Source organism: Cynocephalus volans, chromosome 12, assembly GCF_027409185.1.
Source record: "Cynocephalus volans isolate mCynVol1 chromosome 12, mCynVol1.pri, whole genome shotgun sequence".
In the NCBI taxonomy this organism is placed as follows: Eukaryota; Metazoa; Chordata; class Mammalia; order Dermoptera; family Cynocephalidae; genus Cynocephalus; species Cynocephalus volans.
The window spans coordinates 81,921,905-81,943,783 of NC_084471.1; the positions used below are offsets into that span (position 1 = coordinate 81,921,905).

At 37.3% G+C, this 21,879-nt stretch overlaps 1 protein-coding gene and 1 non-coding gene across 7 annotated transcripts in view; both read right to left on the bottom strand.

Moving 5' to 3' along the window:
• Positions 1 to 21,879, bottom strand: part of BICD1 (BICD cargo adaptor 1) — a 208,641-nt gene that overhangs the window by 181,424 nt on the left and 5,338 nt on the right. The gene's annotated exons all lie outside the window — the stretch shown is intronic.
• LOC134361458 (U6 spliceosomal RNA) lies at positions 3,791 to 3,897 on the bottom strand. The gene has a single exon (XR_010021458.1). It is a non-coding gene; the product is annotated as a U6 spliceosomal RNA (small nuclear RNA).

Genomic DNA, 21,879 nt, shown 5'->3' on the forward strand with positions numbered 1-21,879 from the left:
GAATTCTCATACACTGCTGGTAGGTATATAAATTGGTATGACCATTTTGGAAAACGTGATAAGGCTGAAGATAGGCATATTCTATACCACAGTGATTAGACGAAGAGAAATTCATGAACATGTGCACCAGGTTACACACATAAACAAAATGTTCATGGCAGCACTGTTCATAATAACCCAAACAATGAAAGCAACCCAAAAGTTCATCAACCAAAGAATGGATAAATAAGTGTGGTACAGTCATACAATGGGATATACTACACAATGATGAAATGATTAGAGCACGGTGTTATAACACGAAGGTCCAGGGTTTGGAGAATGCTGCAAGAGTCAGATGTGAAGTCTGTTGTAATGAGCCCTTTTTATCAAAAAAAATCATGTCATAAATAACAATAAAACATTTTTAATTTGAAGAATTAGTTGTAATTTTTATCAACATATTTTTATATGTTCATAACAGTTTCAGTCATTTTTTCTCACTACTTACTATGAAGTGTTAGTCCCCACTTCAAATGAATTTATTTCAGTTTGACTTTTTCTGCAGGTCAGTTGTTCTCAAGACAGATTAGCTTTTAATCTCTCACATTACACCTCTTTTTTGTTTAATATATTAGGTTGAACCATGTGGAATTGCAATATTCTATAATTTTTGACCCACAAAAATAGCAATTTTACATGATTCATCATAATATGTGATCTCTGAAGTCTAAGCTGTGCTGCTCCTGCCTGATAGAGCTTAAAGAGCTGAGCGTTGCGCACAGCAGTAAAGAGCCCTGTTTTTCACTGTAACTTCTCCCTATTTAAAGAATCCACTATCTCCTCTTTTATTCAGTAAAATGTAAAACACTGATAAGATTTATAACTTTTTTTTTTAACCAGACTATGATTTAGCTTATACATTCAACAAACATTTGTTGATAGCCTACCACATGCTAGGCCTCAGGGAGAGACAAAAATAAATAAAACAAGGATCACTCACACACAAAGCTTACAAAGAAAGGGGAATAAAAATGGTAAGAAAAACAATATGTACAGGATACTGTGGCAAGTGCTACTCAAAATGTTTATCCAAAAGAGGGGCCTGTAAATCAGATTTCTCGCTGGGCATCAGAAATACAGGATTTTGTTTTTCTCATATTTTTTCATACATTTTTAGCTTAATAACAAAAACACAACAAATCAGTCAAAAGCAAACAAAAATACGAAAAAATCAGAAATAAAAATTCTGAATAAGTTACAAACTACATAACAAGACCTCAAATAATTACATTTTGTGAAATTTAAACTGGTCTCTTACAAAACAGGAGCACCACACCAAAATGTTGTCTTGTTTGAATTGTGAATCTTCACTTTAAAACGGCAGATGGAGTGCCTTATGTTCACAGAAGGAAAGCCGAGGGCTCAGAAAAGGTAACCACTTGGCCAAAGGAAAGAAACAAAACAGAAAACGATGGTTCTGAACTTTTATCCCCTCAAATGGTTGACAGATGAATGAATCTGGATGGTAACTAGTGTAAAGTTCTCCGATGTGTTTTCCTTTCTGCGTCATGCAAGCATGTACATTCTAAGGAAGATTTCAACTACACAGAAAAATTTTGAATTTCCAATTGCAGAATTTAAGTTGCCACATTTCTACATATACCACGTTGTTGATGCAGTTATTAATGTCTTTTTTTTAGTTCTGCTTCCTTAAATGCCAAAACTGTACACACTTAAGTAGGTAACATGAATGCTTAGAGAATGAGAAAATGTAAGTAGCATTTTACTCATCCAAAGAAACTAAAACCCAAGATTTTGCTTTTCATTTGTAGATGTAGTTCCTATAAACTTATAATCAAATGAACAGTCCATTTAGAAAACAAAAGATCCTCTAACACTAAGGCACTTCCTTCAATGAAGGCATTGGCATTCGGTTTAATAGGAAGGCAGAGACCACACACCCCAAAAACAACCTGACAGAGAGGAATTTTAAGTCATTATACAATGTAAAAAATTGTTCAACCTTTATAATAGTAAAGATTGAATAATTTTAAAATTTGTTTTTTTTTTTTTGTTTTTTTTTTTTTTGTCTTTTTCGTGACCGGCACTCAACCACTGAGTGCACCGGCCATTCCTATATAGGATCCGAACCCGTGGCGGGAGCGTTGCTGCGCTCCCAGCGCCACACTCTCCCGAGTGCACCACGGGCTCGGCCCTAAAAATTTGTTTAATAATTTAAAAAAAAATTTTTTTTGACCGGTAAGGGGATCGCAACCCTCGGCACCACGCTCAGCCAGTGAGCGCACCGGCCACCCCTACATAGGATCCGAACCCGTGGCCTCAGCACTACCAGCGCCGGACTCTCCCGAGTGAGCCATGGAGCCAGCCCAATAATTTAAATTTTTTAAAAAATTTAAAAATTTAAAATAGTACGGCATGCCATGTTTTACCTATTCAGTAAGTAAGGGTATGTTTAATAAAAAGGCAGTAGACTTCTATTTGCTGTGTGTACAAGCCAGTAACACTTAACAGCACAAGCAAATTCCAGCCTTTTTCATAATTTATATTTCTAATCATATGTTGCTCCTATTAAAACACTGTCAGAGCAACAACAGACTTCAAAAGGTCAGCTCTGGGAAGATCTCCAGCAAGAAATGAAAGTGCCACGAAATACATCTTGGAAAACTGAGGACCATTTTGATTTGACTTACCATACATTTCATGATGAAATTATGCATCTCACCAAAGGGACAATATTATTTCTACCCTTGAATTAAATATCCAAACCTTATGTTATCATTCTTGGTGCTGCCTTGTACTCAGTTTTGTAGTCAGAATCAAGAGCTTATGAATGCAGTCATTAAGTTTTCATAAAGAAGTAAAATCATCATACCACAAACATATTTGCTGATGAACTGCCCACTTGTGACTCCCAACTTAGCTTTTTCTGGAATCTATTCTTTTTCACTGATTTATTCAGTCAGAATAGACTAGAGGCAAAGATGCCCAGCATAAGTAGAGGCAAAGTAGAGGCAATGCTAGAGGAATGATGGTTTGGAGGTTGCAATAGGGAAAAGGAAAAAAAAAAAAAAAAAAAGAATATGCCACCATCTCTGTATTCATAGATTTGTGGGGGATGTGAAAAAATGAGCAGTATCTTCCACACAGGACTTCAGGGAAAGCCACATAACCTAAGCTGAGGATATGGAAAGAATACTCCAGAAGAGATTTCAATGCAGGAAAGGATGCTTACCATGGAGAAAGGATACTTACCATGGAGAAAGGAAGGATACCAGACAAACAAGTAGAATTTTTAGAGAAAAGCCCAGTGTGGGGAGGGAGGGAAATGGATGTGCTGAGAAAGGTTTGGCTGGAGGAGGAAACACAAGCTTCTATGAAGGTAAAAATAAAAGGAAGGAAGAATAAAGGATATTCAAATTCAATTCTAAGAGTCTCATTATACCCTCTTTCATCAGGCCACAGTGAGAGTCTTAGAAAAATGCTGTATTCTTTTTTGTTCTTCTTGTTTTATTTTTAATTCACAATAATTGTATATATTTGAGTGGTACGATGTGATATTTTCACATATGTATACATAATAGAATGATTAAATCGAGCTAATTAACATCCATCACCTCACATTTGTGTGTGTGTGTGTGTGTGTGTGTGTGGTGCAAACATTTAAAACCATCTCTCAGCAATTTTAAAATATATATTACATTATCATTAACTATAGTTAACATGCTGTGCAATAGATCTCAAAAACATCTTCCTCCTGTGTAACTGAAACTTCATACTCTTTGACCAACATAAAAATACAAAATGCTTCATGTATTTATGTTTCATCCTTGCACAGGGGCCGTGCTAATCGTCTCTGTATCCTTCCAATTTTAGTATATGTGCTGCCCAAGCAAGCACAAGATGCTGTATTCTTACTCATGGAACATTTTCTAAAATATTACATTTTTTATAAAGTTTCTGTGCCATGGGAAAAATATCCATCTTTGCCAGAGCAAAGAAAGCTGGTGAAACAAGTAATTCATTGGGAGTATAATTATAAACATTTAGCATTGTTTTGAACATGAGAAAAAGAAAAGCTTTCATCTAATAGTTTTTCATAATCTCAAAAAAGAATTCATCTGCCCTTTATTTTCAGGGAAACATGGTGGTTCTTGGAAGTAGCCCAGAGGATCCTGCTGTTAAATCAAGACCCATGCAGGAAAAAAAATTATCCACGCCACAATAACGGGGCATGTAACACAAAGGCAGCAGTACTTATCCAGCAGGGAGAGGTCCCCTTCAAACAGGGCCTCCTGCCGGCTGACTTAATTACAGCGCAGGAAGGGAATCTACTACAAAGATCCATCCTAGATACAGGGACAGATGGTTCTGCTGCTTCTCCTTTGGTGTAAGAACCTCTAGAAAACTCTGAAAAGGGATTAATGCCAACGAGTTTTCTGCCATCAGTATTTTTTAAAAGCTCTGTGCCCACCATAGGCTACTGTAAAAGCCTAATTTGAAACCCAGTCAGCACGTACTTATGGAGCCTCGACTATTTGTAAAGGATTTGGATTAAGTTTTGATTTAATTTAAGGGCTTTTGGTTTTTTTCATCATGCTGCACACATACACACACGCACACAAATGTAGAGGAGAGGCCATAAAACCACTTGCTTGAAAATTCTCAAAGATTTGATAAACACAAATTTACAGAAACAGAGTGAGCCCACATAAGAAACCTGGCCTTATACACAGTGACGCTGTGCTGAAACTGAATTCAGTAGCCAAGGTAACTGAAAGTTGTTACAGCAATCAGTGTAGCATCCACATTAACCAGGCACAAAAAACAGATAATTAGCCCCCCAAATTGTGAAGTCATAACACAGTTGCCAAAGAATAGCACTCAGTAAATTCTATCTTGTAAAGAATTTCAAAGAAGATGAAAATTTAACTGCAAACTTACTAAAGAAGGACCAAGCTATTAGCAGCACACTAATAATAATAAAAATACTTGCAGCTTTTCTGCATACAAACCCTACCTTTCTGGTCATGTTAAAAGGTATGAATTCATCAAAATCACAAAATTCTTCATTCATGCCTGAATGTACAATAATGCCACCTAAGAAATTTAAAGTTAATTTACAATTTCCATAGCATGTATATATATAAACATATTATATTTATATTTAGTACTCATAACTGCATGAACTAAGAAAGCACACCTTAGTCAGTTTAAATGAGTTAATACATGTAAAGCCCTTGGAGCACTGCATGACACAGAGCCAGCACTATGTAAGTCCAAGCTATAACTTCTACCATTACAGTATTATTATTGTTGTTGTTGATATGATGATGATGATGATGATTAAAAAATACAAGTTTTCAAACAACACTGCCTGACTCAAATTTTGGTCCCATCACTAGACAAATGATCTAATCTGTGCTTTGATTTTCTCATCTATAAAAATGGAAATAATAACAAAAAATCTGAATTAAAACCCAGGTCTCTTGATAAAGTTTAGAACACTTTCTACACCCATGTGGCTAGGAAACAAACAAAAGAGGCCATTTAATAAAATTGATACAACTAAGTATTATTATGATACAGTAACAAAAAGTAACATTTGTTGCACATGCTGACAACAAACTCCAAAGGCTTCACATGATGTCAGATAATAAATAAGGTCAGGTGTTCCAGCAGAACATACACCGTAAAACATACTCCCTTGTTCTCTTTCTTCTGTTATGACATTTTCCTTCTTGAAAAGTTATACATCTAAGTCATGAATTATAATAAATATTTGCATGTATTACTTTGGGTCACAAAAGCAAAATAATTTGTGAATAAAATAACTTTAAAATACTAAATATTCAGTGAAAACTAGAGCATGCTAAAGCAAAACAGTGTTTTAGCTCTAGATATTAATTGCTACTTCTGGAGCCATAAGCAAAGCTCATAATAAAGCTCTTAAATAAAGAACTGAGATATGGCTGCTGGCAAAGAACTACCACCTTAATTTCTTAAGAATGCTCAACCCGGGCACAAAGTGGCCCAGGTGAGTATGGATGACAATCCTTCTAGAGAGTTATACGAGGAGGCAGAGGATCTGTGGGAAGGGAAGTAAGATGCCCAGTCATCTCCCTTTTCTCTCTAGTCTCTCTCCTCCTACTCTAGAAATTCGTTCAATTCATTTATTCATCAAAATGTCATGCTAGGTGCTTGGTAATATAAAGCTGAATAAGACACAAAGAATCTGGTGCAGAAAAAAGACACAAAAATCAACAATCACAGAACAGTGGAACATTACAGAAGCCTCGGATTTCACAGGAGAACGTAGACGGACACCTCTCTGCTAACCAGAACTGAATGTGCACTTTGGGCAAGATTATATACCAGGTGCTCCAGTAGATACTATCTCACTCAAAAATAAACATCAGTTCTGTTTACTACTCCTATTCAGTAGATGAAGAAATAGAAGTTTTGAGATATAAGAGGTAGAACCAAGAATGAAAGTTGGGTTCTCTTAATCCAAGTCCAGGCTCTTTGTTGTGCACTATGATCCTCCTCCAATTCCTCCTTTCTCAGTCTCCACTTTGCTTTCTCCTTTATTTTTCTTCCCTAGAAAGGCAAGAGAGGGTCAGCATCTCAATCAGAAGTCAAAACTCCAATGTCAGCAGATAAGTGACGGATGATGTAAATGAGGGAAGCAGACAGACGTAAGACAATGTGGATGAGATGGGATGATGGGAGCTAAAGTGAATTAGAGACTCATACTCTTTCTGAAGAAAAAAGACTCACTCAGCTCCAGCCCTCTGATGCCAGGTAGAAGTGTGGGCCCAGGGCTTTATGAAATCTTCCAATTTTTCAAGAGAGGCCTGAAATCCAGATTTTTATATGAGTCTTCCTATTGAAAAAGCTCCCTAAATCAAATGCTTCTAAATCCCTGGGCCTAATTATGGCCATGGGATGCCAGTGTGCAATTTCTGCTCCAGCTTGCTGGCTCTGCTCTCATTACTACGGTATTTTACCTGCAGAGTTTAGCACAAACCTCAGGACTGTTGTTATCAGGACTTTATCCAATTCTGAGGTATTAAGGAGACAGGCACCCTTTATGACAGAGTCACGGTGCTGAAAACAATTTAGACATCATCTGTCCCAAAATCCATCAAGAGTCTGACTCACTTCCTCAACATCTCTACCAAGAAGCTTTTTGGCTTCTGCTTAAACATCCTCATTAGCCAACAGGGAAGTCTCTCTCCTCAGATGGCTTGCTAACTTTCAGTCTGTGCTTAGTCTTTAAAGAAGGTTCTTCTTCATATTAAGTTGAGTTCTATATCCTTGGATCTGCCACCCATTGGATCATTGTATCTAAAATACAATATTCCAGGAGCAACGTTTATCATCACATTCCAGCCAGTGTCTCTGTTAATGCAGACAAAGATCACATCAGCTTTTAACTGTCTGGCACATGTGCCTCCCTGACCCTCAGAGACTACAGCATGATCTAGCAGTGCAAGTCAACAAAGACTTACCAAGCCCCATGATAGAGTAGAGAGAGAGAGAGCTGTTATTTCTAACAGTCACGCTGTACAGTTTAAGGATATATTTATGCCCCTGTCTCCATGTTCCTAATCTAGAGTGCACAAATTACTTATAAATAATTATTTTAACTCTTTGGTCTAAAAAATGCTGACATCCATTTTAGTAACTCCCTTTAGTAACTGGATGGGGTTAGTCTCACACAATGTTAAAAGAGTACACACAGCTAGTTTGTTTGACTTCATAGGAAGAAAAAATGACAACATTTTATCTTTGTAATTGAAACTAAGAAATATGGCCACATACTCAATGTGTCTCACAAATTATAGCCAACTTACATCTACTAAATTACATCATAGAGCATTATAACTTGAGAATGATAATTGTTTTCTGTCAAAATCATGAATCCTTTCCAAATGACAAATGTTTTGGCAGACTCACTTTTAAATTAATTTTGATAAATTAAGATCCATAATAATTTTCAAATTCAAGTAAATATGCAATATCCCATCTCCTAAATTTAATTGTGAAATATTATTTTATTCCTTCATTCTTATACCTCCTCTTCATATGATTTCTTTACATTCTTCTTAGCTCCTTATAAGGAAACTGAGGAACCATCCTGATTTCTCCCTTTCTTTTGCCTCCCACACCCAACTAATTAGCAAATCCTTCAACATACCTCCTGAATCGCATCATTTCTGACCCCCAAGTAGATTCTCCCTCAGATCAAGCCACCGTCATCTCTTACCTGAACTACTGCCACAGCCTCCTAATCTGGCTCACTCCTTCCAGTCTGCAAGGAATTGCCAGAGCGATCTTTTTAAAACATTTATCAGATCACATCACTCCAGTGGCTGCCCGTTATGCTTAAAATAAAATCCAGACTTCTTGCCAGGGCTCAAAGCCCTGGTTGCTGTCCACCCCTTCACCATCCTCTCTCACATCCCACCCCCTCCACCCCAGACACACCGGACTGTTCTTTGAAGTTCTCAGTCAGAAGCAGTACTTCCCCCCGCCACCGAGAGCAGGAAGGGGATTCAGAACGTGTGACAGTGTTTTTGTAATCACAGTGACTTGGGAGGGGGGATGCCACTGGCACTTTGAGGGCAGGGCCAGGGATGCTAATCATCCCACACTGAGCCGCACCATCCCACAAAGCCCAGCACACTTCTGCACTACAAACGATCACTGCACCCAAAATGCCAGTAACACGCATGCCATTTTCACAAACACCAAGCTCATTCCCACCTCAAGGTCCACACTTGCTGTTACTTTCAGCCCCAACACTGAAATCCCTTCCTGGCTTGTTCCTTCTCACCACTTGTGATTCAGCTCAAATGTCATCTCCTCTGAAAGGCCACCACCCCTGGCTCTCATTTCTAAAACAGCCTCCCCCGCTGGTACCCCTGCCAGTCATTATTTTTTTACTCTGCTTTATTTATTCTTTACACACATCGCTATGCAAAATTATTTATTTATTCACTTGCTCTTTTGTTGCTTTCCTCCCCCACTAGTATGTCAGCCCGCTGAGGGCAGGAACTTTGTACCCCTAGCACCTAACAATGCCCAGGGCAGCGGGCATTCAGTAGTCATGTGTGAAATGAATAAATGTCTATAATAATTTTTCTTATTTAGAACTAGAAATTTTTTAAAGTCTTCAGTTTGGGAGTATAGTATCACCTAACCATTATTTCTAGTTATTTCTTCCTAGGTCTAGTTTCCCTTTTTGCAATAAACTTTTACTTTTACATAGCACAGAGAGGTAGCGGTAAATTTAAAATGTCCTAAGTCACCATCTAACTCTCACAAAATGTGAAAGAGTGTTTTTTATGAACACAGTATTTTTGTAAATCTCCGAGTAAATGGGGACCTCCTGGCTAGTATAGTCAGTACAGCAACGGCAGGACTGCTTCTGAGGGCAGCAGGAAGCACGTGTGACAGCAGCCGGTTTTCCTGTGAGAGGAGCAATGTCTGAACCCACCAGAAGAGGCAATGAGCATCACCTTTGTCAAAAATGCTCGCAAACATTTTTAAGATCAAGAAGAGTTAAAAATAATACAACATAAAAATGTTTTTTTAAAAAAAAAAAATCACACTTTGAGAGCGCTAAATCAAAAGTCCCAACCAGGTCTAGGAAGTGGGCTAAGAGTATAGGATTACATCTAGATTTTAAAACATGATTTATTTAAATGTCTAGAAGCATTATTTTTGAAAATGGTATAGAAGCCTGGAAAGATATGTTAAAGAAGAATGAGTAGATGTTAATTCCTTTTATGTTCCACACATATATGCTCTATGCTCAAATAGGTTCTAGATTAAATACTAAATACTAAACAGTGCTTTCCCTTTGATGAGTGGTATTTGGGGACAGGTATACAATTACTTATGGTTTGTGTGAGACTGTTGGGCCCGTGTTATATGCATTTTATATCTTAAACAGACTGCAGATCATATTCTCAAAGTTTGTAGCAATTCACACTTTCATTTCCACACTTGCCAACACTCTGTAAATCTAATGGACAAAAGAGTGAAAATTCACAATTTACATTCACTAAGATTGAGCATCTTTTCACATGTTTATTGATTATTTGCAAATCGTCCTCTGTTGAGTTATTGTCTTTGCGCTTTTTTCTCGTCTATTATTATTTTCAGTCAACTCCTAGGAGCTATATACTAGGGATAATAATACTTTATAAGTCATCCTTTTGACAAAGGTGATGCTCATTGCCTATTCCAGTGGGTTCAGACATTGCTCCTCTCACAGGAAAGCCAGTTGCTGTCACACGTGCTTTCTGCTGCCCTCAGAAGCAGTCCTGCCGTTGCTGTACTGACTATATTAGCCAGGAGGTCCCCATTTACTCGGAGATTTACAAAAATAACCGTGCTCATAAAAAACACTCTTTCACATTTTGTGAGAGTTAGACGGTGACTTAGGACATTTTAAATTTACCACTACTTCTCTGTGCTATTTTTTCCACACTGTTGTTTATATTTAATATGGAGTCTATCACATTTTTAAAAAAATTCTGTTTAACCAAATGTGTCATTCTTGCCTTTTGATTCTAAGTTTTATATCTTGCTTAGGAAGATGTCCTCCACACTGACATTTAGTGAATGTTCTCCTGATTAGAATTCATGCTTTAACAATCTATTAAGTTCTTGGTACTCTAGTTGTAAAGTTAATGGAGGGAGGGGATAAAAAAAAGGTGAGAAAGAAAAGAGTACAAGGATAAAAAAGACTGGAGAGGTCTTATTTTTAAATGTTAAAGAGGGAGTTTTAAATATGACACTGGGTTGCTAAATTTTTTCTTCTCATATTATTAATATTGTAAAGGGAAAAAGCCCTCAAATACTTTGGCTTGAAAATATATTTAAGCTATAAACATAAGGGAAAAATTATTGGTTTAAAATTATCTGAGCACAAATTGCACTATAATTTTTTTTTTAAAAAGAAGAGGAATAATTATATTTTTCATAATAATAAAAATAAAATAATGTAAAGTGGTAAAAAGCAATTAATTCCTATTTCAGTAATAGTTAATCTGAACTTTTAAACTTTTACATAAAAGTTTTAAATTTTATGTGATCATAATGTTATTTATACCTAAATAAACCAGTTAATAGGGAATTAGTGTAGAAATTTATTTTTCTATGACTGATAAGAGGAAAATAACCAAATGAAGAATTTTACAGAGCTATAGGTAATAAGCTACTTCAGATGCTTAAATTGGAAATATGCATGTGCTTGCTCAAAAACCACAAAGGGACTGTCGAATTCAAGCTTGCATTTTTTTTTAATACTTTATGAAAAGTCCTTAAATAATATATTTCTCCAAAGTGACTTCTTAAGAATTAGATTATAAACTCCAATAAGATTCCTGGTAACATGTAATTACACAACTGAGTTCCCTTGCTGGAGCTTGTCTGCTTTGTTTATAAAAATGTACACAAAGTCTAGGACAACCACAACCAGACCCTAACTTCCCTAACCTTAATGCTTACTGGAGAGATGGAAATAAACACTGTGATCGCCCTCATTCACACTTGTCACTTCCTTGTCAATGTTGAAAGCATTCCAAAGCAAAGAGCCCATGACAGCAAAGAAGACTACTAAAGGCAATAACTACTCAAGAAGACCAAAATAAGAATCATTCCATCAGCTATCAAGAACTTATTATAAAGCTATAATAGTGAGACTGTTTGGTATTTACACAGGAATAGATGAACAAATCAATGGACCAGAATAGTACAAAAATAGACCTGTACATATATAGAAACTTGATTTATGACAAAGCAGACATTGAAGATTAGTGGAGGAAAGTACTGTTTAGTAACTGGTGGTGTTGAGATAACTGACTATGCAACTTTGTGGGGGGGGGGAATTGTGGGGAAAAATTATGAAAAAAAATTAAATTAGTTTGTACCTCACACCAAATGCACAAATCAAGTCCAGGGAGAATTAAAGATTTAAATATAAAAGGCAAACCATAAGATATTCAGAAGACAACATAAGTGAATGTTTTTATGACCTCATAGAAAGAAAGGATTTCTTAAATAAGAACTGAAAAACACAATCTATAAACACAATAGAGTGATAAATCAACTAAACTGAAATTATAGACTTCTCTTTATCAAAGGACACCAGAGAAAGAGTAAAAAGGCAAGACACAGACAAAGAAAAGATATTTCAAACATATATATAAACAACCCAATGGAAAAATGGACAAAAGACATGGAAAAGCATCTCAATGAAGGGGAGCCATAAATGTCCATAAAAATAGAAGATGCTTAATCACATTAGTAGTCATAAAAATGCAAACTAAAGCTACAATGAGATACCCTTTCACATCTACCAGTGAGGCAGTACAAAGTTGGACAGTACAAAGTTATGACAAGGATATGGAAATGATGCCTTGTTCATTGTATATTTTGCAATTTTTTTTAACTATAGGCTAATTTTTTTAGACTATTATCGTTGTTGACTTTCTAGCCCACCATGACAGTGGGTTTCTTCAAAGCAGGTCCACATTTGCTTCTGACAGATGGCTACAGGCATGACCAACCTGGGATCACTCTAAACTAAATTCTGACCTTAAGATTCTAGGGATTGTATTCCCTACAGACACACAGACGTGCGCTCTCACTCTCTCTGGGTGAATAGTCTGCAAACCTCAGTGAGAGTCCAAGGGGGGTTGGGGAGAAGGAGGTATGAAGTCTGAGGAGAGACAATTTCTCATGTAGTCCCCCGGTCCCGATGGAAGAGGGCAGTATATCCAATTCTCCCTTACGTTAGGTATGTGGTCCTTTGGGGACCAAACTTGGGGGGATTTCAGGCTTTGTCTCCTATTGCCTCTACTCTAAGTGGCCCATAAAACCAAGGTTCAGTTTTGCCTCATTCTGCAAATGCCATAAGGCAAAAGTCAGATTTGATGCACTGCTTGCTTCTAAGGGTTTCTGCTTGAATTCAGTTTAGCCTCTGAGCATCCTTACTGAGTAGTCAATTCATTTGTGCATTTTAAGGGCTAATTTTTATATGTCATTCATCATGTTTAAATGTTGCTTGCAGGAAGGTTAATCAGAAGTCCTAGACTACTGTACTGCCAGAATCAAAAGTCAAAAATCACAGTTTTAAAACATAAAGCTAATCATATCATTCTGCTTTAAAATTTTCAATGCATTTCCCATGGTATATAGAATAAAGTTTAAGCTCCCAGCACTCCCGTAAGTGGCCCAACTCTGTTCAAGAAACATAGAGAAACTCTTCAGAGAAGAAGCAAAACAGAGGCTGAACTTGAATCAGCAGCAACTGAGAGAAAAGACAAGAGAGCAGGAAAGCAGCAATGAATCCTACTTAGCAAATCCAACGGGGTAAGGGAATATTCAATTGTAATTTGGACAGAGCTCCACATCCAAGGGTCTGATTAACAATTCAGAAGCAGGTCAAGACCGTGGCGTATTAGCAGCTCTTGAAGCCAAGAGAGTCAAGAATCAGTGAGGTCTGTGAGAGATCAGGGTCACAAGAGCAGCACCAGCCTAACTATGTGGAAGGACAGTGGGCACTGAGGACCCAAACTGAAGGGCCAATTAGGTAACCTGGTCACAAAAGGGATAAGACTGGGAAGCTGCTGCTCTCTAATTCACAGGAGCCCGCGGAGCTCAAGCAAAACTATGACATACCAGAGGGCACTGCAGCAATGATATTTCCAGACCCCTTGATAGTGGGAGGTACTTCTCACGGTGTCACCAGGTCTGGCTCACACTGGCAAAGCCTTCCCATGGCCGACTTCACTACAGGCAGCTATGCTGAGGCCATGGCTGTCCGGGACTGACAAGCCTCATCACAAGGCATTCACCATTTGACCCAAACTATCTCTCGAGGTTCACCTCCCCCCTCTCATCCCAGCTCATCCACAACCTACTGCAACCACACAGATGCTACAAGCAGCTCTCTCTCCAGGCTTCCCTTCTTTGCAGGCAGTTTCCTCTTCCTGAATGCCTCTGCCCCTCTTTTCCCTGGGAAACCCCTACTCATTTTTCAAAGCTCTCTCAAATATTGCGTTGATCAGAAGTTTTCTCTGATTCCTTCAAGGTGAGTGTGCTGCCCTCCACTGTGGTGTCCTATCAAGCACAGCCAACACATTACTGTTCTTCTTTTTGTTTTTATTATTATGCTCACCATCACATCATTTATCAGGTGCTTATCATGTGTCAGGCCCTGTATTAAAATGCTCTACATGGATTCTTCTTTACCACCCATAATTATTATCTTCCTTCTTTTGAAAAAGAAGAAAACTGAGGTTCACAGAGTTTTAAGTATGAACCTAATATCACATTGCTGCTAAAGGGATTCCAACACACTTGGTTCTGTCTCAAAAGCCCATGATCTTCCCAGTAATATATCACAATCACATTCGTTATCTCTGTTGCCTCCAACAATCCATAACTTAAAAATAAAGACCAGGGGGCTGGCTGGTTAGCTCAGTTGGTTAGATAGTGGTGTTATAACAATAAGATCAAGGATTCAGATCCCCACATTGGCCAGCTACCAAAGTAAATAAATAAAGAGCATGTCTTCCTCATTTTTGTATACCCTGCATAATGCTTGGCACACAGCTGATGCTCTATAAATATTTAATACATGAGTGAATGAGGGACAGTCATTCCACTTCCTCAGGAACTAGAATATCAACTGCTGCACAGAACCAGTGATACAGTGTTGACACTGTCTTTATGTCACCTTCGACTAGGGTCTACTGGATGACTCATATATCCAGAATAAGGAACAGAAAGTAGAAGACAATCTTACCTAACGGTAAAGATTCAGGTACAAGAAACCAGGCAAGTCAGCACACTGTCTTTTTAATAAATTGGTTTAGTCTAGTCAAACAAATGGTTATTTTAGAACTGGTCTGTTCCAACCTCTTTTCAAAATAACTGGCTATCTTAATAACGTCATCTTTTTTTTTCCCCCAGCCTAAATTAATGTAATACCATAAACATCTATTAAACAACTTGCTATGGAGGGAGAAGGGAGGATGATACATACCTCATGGGCTACTGGGTTAATTAAAACTCCTTTTCCCTGGAGGAGGTTATAGACTTGCTTGAATATATGCAGAGATTATCTCAATGTGGAGAAAAGGTATAGAACATTGTGACTCCTTTGCTCAAAACCCCCCAAAAGTTTCTCAGCTCAGTCAGAGCAATAGCCAAAATCCTAATAACAACCTAAAAGCTGCTACATAATTTGACCCCCATTCCCTCTCTAGTCTCATCTACTACTCACTCCCTGGCTCAATCCCCACCTGCCACATGACCTCCTTGCTGTTCCTTCTCAATGAGGCGAGTCTCTAACCACCCTATTAAAAATAACCTTTTCCGGGGGGAGGGAGAAGGGAGGGAGGTTTTGGTGACGGGGAGCAATAATCAGCCACAATGTATATCGACAAAATAAAAATTTTAAAAATAAATAAATAAATAAATAAAATTAAATAAAAAAAATAATAATAACCTTTTCCCACTTCACATGCCATCTTCCTGTTGCCAGTTTTATTCTTCTCTATGGCATTAGGGCCATCTAACATTCTATCTATTTTATACATTTTGCTATTGTCTCTCTTCCCCCATGGAAGATAAGCTCTGACTAACACACAGCAAGCATTAAATACATCATTATTGTAGGGAAAAAATGAATGATCCATTATTTATTTTTATACTATGACCTATCTTTTCACAGCATTTACTTTGGTGTCCATTTTCCAAATTTCTGATTACACTGGCATCATAAACTTAAATTCATCTTCAATAATTTTCCCTAGGAATTAATCAATGATGACTAAAATCCCATTGGTATAGAGTTTTTGTCATTTTTTTTTTTCCTGAAATGATTTAGCGTGACCATATTCTAAAAATGTGATTGTGGTTTGAGATTCTGGTCTAAATTTTAGCAAATAATAGGTATTTATTATTTATGAAGTGCTTGTATTATCCTAAGCACTTCCATGTGATTTGCAAAGATATATTATTTATCTTCCTATAATGAATAAAAGCACTTGTTTATAAAACTTGATTCAAAATAACTACAGTGATTAAGGCAGACGACCTGAGAATTTTTTTAAGAAAGAATTCCAGTTATAAATTATTTAAAAATACTGACAAAAAGGGATCTTCTTGTTGTTCAGATCACTGGAATTAGATCATTAAACCATTGAGAACAGCTAGTTCTCAATTACCAACATTAATTAAGAACCTGTATCAATTTAAAAAAAAAAATCCAAGGAGCCAACAGTTCAAAAGCTATTTATAATTGGTTTTGGAGTGCATTATATTATTTCTTCTCTCTCTCTCTCTCTCTCCCTCTCTCTCTAATGATTGATTTTCCTTCCTAATTATATTTTCTTGAGATTTTTGAGCTTAAAGGCTCTGAGCACACCAGCCTTAGCAGAAAGAAAGTCAGTTTGTGATTTAAAGGGGAAAAAATAGTCATGCGTGCCAAAGAGATAATCTGCAGGATGATAGTATCTCCAGCTCAACAAAAGAAGTCATGTACAAGATTAAACTCATCCTGTCTCCATCTAGTTACCTCACACCAAAGTCAACCACAAAAAAATCTCCTAAAACCATCTAGAAAATAGCAATTGGTGAGGTTTATCAACAGGCCCATCCATGTTCCAATATAAACTTCTTTCAGTCTCAAAAACTGATGGCTAAGGGCTCTTCAGCAGTGGCATTTGATCCCACATTAGTCTGCAGTATGCAGGAGAAAAACAAAGACCCATCATTCTGAACCTTCTATTACGGACCCACGCCAAACTGCATAACTAAACATTCTTAAGGAAATTGCTACTGTTATTGTATGCTTCCCATAAATGTAAACAGGTTTGTTATTTTCAATTCTAAATTTAAAGATAGAAACACAGCAGTTAGATATTACAGTTGAGAGTAGTGCTTCTTCTTAAAATGTTTGAAAACAGCAAACTTGTATAAACAAAAGAACAATTAAAAATTACCCAGAAGTTAAACATCAATCCCTCAAAGTAAATTTTTTATTATCCTATTTATAAATTTGTAAAGTTGACATAACACCTACAAATAGAATAAAGCAAACAAAATAGATATAACAAAGGAGACAATATTTAAAAGAAATTTTAAAAGAACATTCAAGAATAGAAAATTAAATGCAGTCAAGTTTAACATATATTTCTGTATAATGCAGTTAAATTTTTGATAATATTTGTTGATTTTCTGAAAAATGGCTTTGCAGTGTCTTCATTTCCATAAAATAGAGAAGATAAGTTTTAAAAGACTGTGCAATTGAGGTTATACATTAGCTCATAATTTCCCAGCTTTTCTTATGAAACACTTCTGCTCCTATGGAGTCATTTAATACTAGAATTGGAAAAACTGTATGTAGAAGAGAGGCTCTCAGCCCTGGCTGCACCTAGAAGGGGAAGGTGATTAATATACTGAAGCCAGGCCCCTCCAATGTCTGATTTAACTGTCCCAGAGTGGGGTCCAGGCAGCAGTATTTTATAAATCCCCCAGGTGATACTAATGTATAGTCTGTACTAAAAGTTACAAGTTCCCACCCACCTCTTCTGAAAGAAGACTTCAGGGGGATATCCAGGCTCTGTTCAAACACTTCCAGTGTTGAGACCCAATACTTCACTAGAAAAATCCAAAGGCAATACACAACTTTACAGAATGATCATTTTTCAAATACGAATGGTTTTTACAGAGCATGTTAACCCACCGTTTCCCCTAATGACTACAACAGAGTTCCAAGACATTTGTACTCGTCCCTCTTCCTAAAAATCATTTCCCTCAATCCCCATATGACTGGCTGAAATTCAGGTCTGGGCTCAAATGTCACCTCCTGGGGGAAACTGCCTGATCATGCTCTCCCCAGCTTGTCTCTGTCTCTCATTCACGGCACTTCTCACATCTGAAATATGTGTGTATGTTTGTTGACTCTCTTTCTGGTCTGAAACACAAGCTGCATTCAGGCTGCTCCATCATGTCTGTCTTGTTCAACACTGTATCTTCAGCAAGTGGCACAGTGCCCACCACGATATCCACTCCACACAAATTTTTGAATGAATAAATCAAATAAAATAAAGAGGTAAGAGGCAATCTAAAGCAAAAAGAAAAACTCAGATTGGTATATAAAGTAAATAGTTGGCAAAGCAGACTATAAAGGTCTAAGTGTAAATGACAAAATATATAATCACGTGAGTGTATGTATTTGTGCCTGTGTGTGTGTGTGTGTCCACCACGTGTGCAAAAGAAAGATTCTGGAGGCTACTGACCTCCCTCAATGCAACCTTATAGCTTCAAAACGTATAAAGTTTCACTGAAACATCCCAAAATCTACAGATATACTCATCTTAAACTTTTATAATACCCACCAGTTTTCTTCTGAAAATCAAGGAAAACATAAATCAAAATTAAGAAAAACTTCTGATAAACTTGAAAACATTTCAAATGTTCAAAAGTCACGAAATACTGTGAAACGCCAAACATTAAAGCAGAAAATTTAACCATGTCGGAAACAGTCTGATCTAGTGCTGGGGAAGGGAGTATAAAAAATATAACTCATGAAATTACTTGGAACACCTGGAATGATAAAATCAAAGAAACTCAGAATAGGAAGGGGCTTTGAGATCATTCTACATAAACCCCTTTCTAACACATGGACCCTCCATGAACCACTAGCAAATGGTTGGCTATTTTCTCCTTAACCTTCTTTCATGACAGGTTACTTACTACTTCCTAAGAAGGCTGCCTTATTCCATTACTGGACACCTAAACTTGTTAGAAAGTTCTTTACTCTGAACCAAAATCTGGCTCTCAGTGACCCATAGCACCTTGTTCTGAAGCCAAGTCAATGAAAGTCAATGAAGCTAAGTCAATGAAAACAAACTCAATGAATCAGTTCTATAACATAATAGGTGAGATTAGAAAAGTGAAGTGAATCAACAAGGGAAATGAGTTTGGGCCAGATGTTCAAAGAAGAGAACTATGGGACTGGCCAGTTAAATCAGAGTGTGGTTTTAACACCACCCAAGGTCAAGAGTTAGGGTCCCAGTACTGACCAATTGCCAAAAAAGAGAGAGAGCAAGAGTGAGCAAGAGAGAGAGAGAGAACTACGAATTGGTTATTTAAAAAAATGTGGAGAGACCGAGTCCAAGTGTTAAATCAAGTAGATTATCCTAGCTGGAACTGAGTGACCAGAGTAGAAACGGATAGGAGGAAAAATACAAAAAACACGTGAAGGCAGATCCCTGGAGGCTAGGTGAAATTTACTGCAATTAGGCAAGATTATTCTGTGCTTTGAAAAAAATAGAATGGATTTGAAAAGTAAAGGACAGGAAGATGAATAAGGAAAACAGGTAAAAAACAACATCTCAGAGTTTTAGAGATTGTAAAAAATCATAGAGATAATCTATTGCAATAACTTAATTTTATAGGCAAAGTAATTAAATCCCAGGAGGAGAAGGTATCGCTTGTCATTTTAATATTCTCCTACACTGTAATAAGAACACTTCTGCAGAACATTTTCCTGTTTTGTAACCTCTTTTCCCCGTCTCCTGCACAACATGCTAAATTTGAGATGCTCTATAAGAGCCTAACTGACTCTCTCAAAACTCAACTATCAGAGGGCAAAGATGGGACAGCATAATAAGTGCCAATTGCCTGAATCATCCTGGCTTCTCACCAAGACCCAGGATGGACAGGATGTGGTCACACTGCAGGACCGGCTCTTGCTGGCTGTGGACACCAGCCATGTATTATGCTGATACATGTATCTCCAACAGCAGCCAAGACAAGGAATCAAAATCACAGCTAATTCACCCACAAAACTGCCTATCTTTTCCCCTGGCATCATCACACACATCTGCATGGGGCAACCAAAAAAATTCCATCAGTTTTACACACACCTACACTTTTTCTCTCTCACTTACCACCCACGCTATCCTCAAAGCAGAGCCTGGGCTATCCTCCTTCTATCCCCTATACCCAGTGTCACCCACCTCCCTAACGCTCTCTGGTTTTCTTACCTGATCAGTCCCATTTTCTTCAGACTTAAAACATCAGTGTCTTAAAAATGCAGCCCAGGGGAGTGATAAAAAGAATTATGGTGGAAGTAGCCACAAAGGACTCCTCTTCCTTCTAATGAACCAATTGCATTAGAGCTTAAAAGGGAGTTAGGGGTGGAGATATTGTTTTAGTTTAGACCCTCGTAATCAAGCAAGTGGATTACAACAACATCTTAACTAAAAGTTCTATCATATCCTATTTTTTATAGCTTAAAAAATCTTGCTGCACCATTTCTTATGTGAAATAATACAAATGTCCTTCTTTCTGGTCCCTCTACATATTTATTGGAGACTTAACTATGAACGGTTTAGAAAAAATGGCAACTCTAGAATGTGGAACCAACACCCTGAGAAATTGGGAAGAGTTTTCTTGGACAGGCTAAGATTCTGCTATCCTGGGATCTAGCATGAGATCCCACAATTTTCCCCACAGCTTTTCTGGAATATAAAAGTCTGCTGAGTAGAAACCTAGCCCCACTTGCCCCAGAAATACCTGCATTTTAAAAGGACATACTATTACATGAAAAAACACCAGGTTGCAGAGTAATATCTATGGCAAGATCCTGTTTTCATAAAAACAAAGGAACAAGAACAAAAAATCTTGCAATATAGCTTAGTATACAATAATACTCACTAAAATATTAACGATATTAATTTGTATATGCTTTTATCTAACTTGAAGTTTGCAATAAACTGTCATAACTGCACAACTGTAGTTCTTAAAGAACAATCAAACTCTTGTGACCAAAAATAGAAAAAAAAAACCCACTTAAATTAAAAGTGCTAGTGCTACTTCAAAAATCTGTCAGTGAGTGGTAGTGAGGACTGTTGCTCCCAGCCCCTTAAACCCAAAGAGTAAGGCCTCATTTTCCACTAAGGCTGCCCTCTTGATCCTCACTGTGCCCAACCAGCTTCTTAGCCCATCAGTTATTAGTTTGCATTTCTCCTAATTCACAATGCAATCAAACTAACTGGTGAAAACATTGTTAAATTGTTCATGTTCTATATTCTAGAAACTAGGTTTGAATAAAATGACAACAAATTGCACGAATTATTGTTTTATTAAGTCGAGAGTTGAGTATTTGAATTTATCATGTAATTTATGTCCCTTCGCAAAGAAAACATTAATTAAAAGGACTCATATAACTTGGGCATCATCAGCTTTGCCATCTAAAACTACTCTTCCCCATAGTACTTTTCTTTGTAAATGGAACCACTTTCTCTCCATCCTGAGAAGATTCTCAACTCTACCCTCCTCTTCACTTTCCACATCCAATGACATCCAACACCGTGTCCCACCCTACCTCTTAAATAGCTCTTAGATGTGTCCCCCTTCACCATCCCTACTGCCCCACCACACAGCTCCAATGCACCCTCTCTGCCCATCACCATAACCTTCTAAACTGCACATATGGCCTTCGAGATGCTTCACACTCTGAGGTAGTATGGTGCAGTGAAAAGAAAGTAGGCTTCTTCCTAAACCAGGTTTTACCAGGTTTTACTTAGTTTTCTGGCCTTGAGAAAGATTCTTAACCTCTCTAAGATCCAATATGAGCAATATCTACATTGTATAAGAATAGTTAAAAGAATTACAGAAAAGCCATGCAAAGCACTTAGTCCTAAATGAAGCCTAGTACACGGTTCAATGCTTTATTATTTTTATTATGTTCTTATCTGTAAAAATGGGCAATAAGCCTCTGAATTATTTTGAAGATTAAATGAGATAAGATGTAAGCCACCAAACACAGTCACTGTTTCA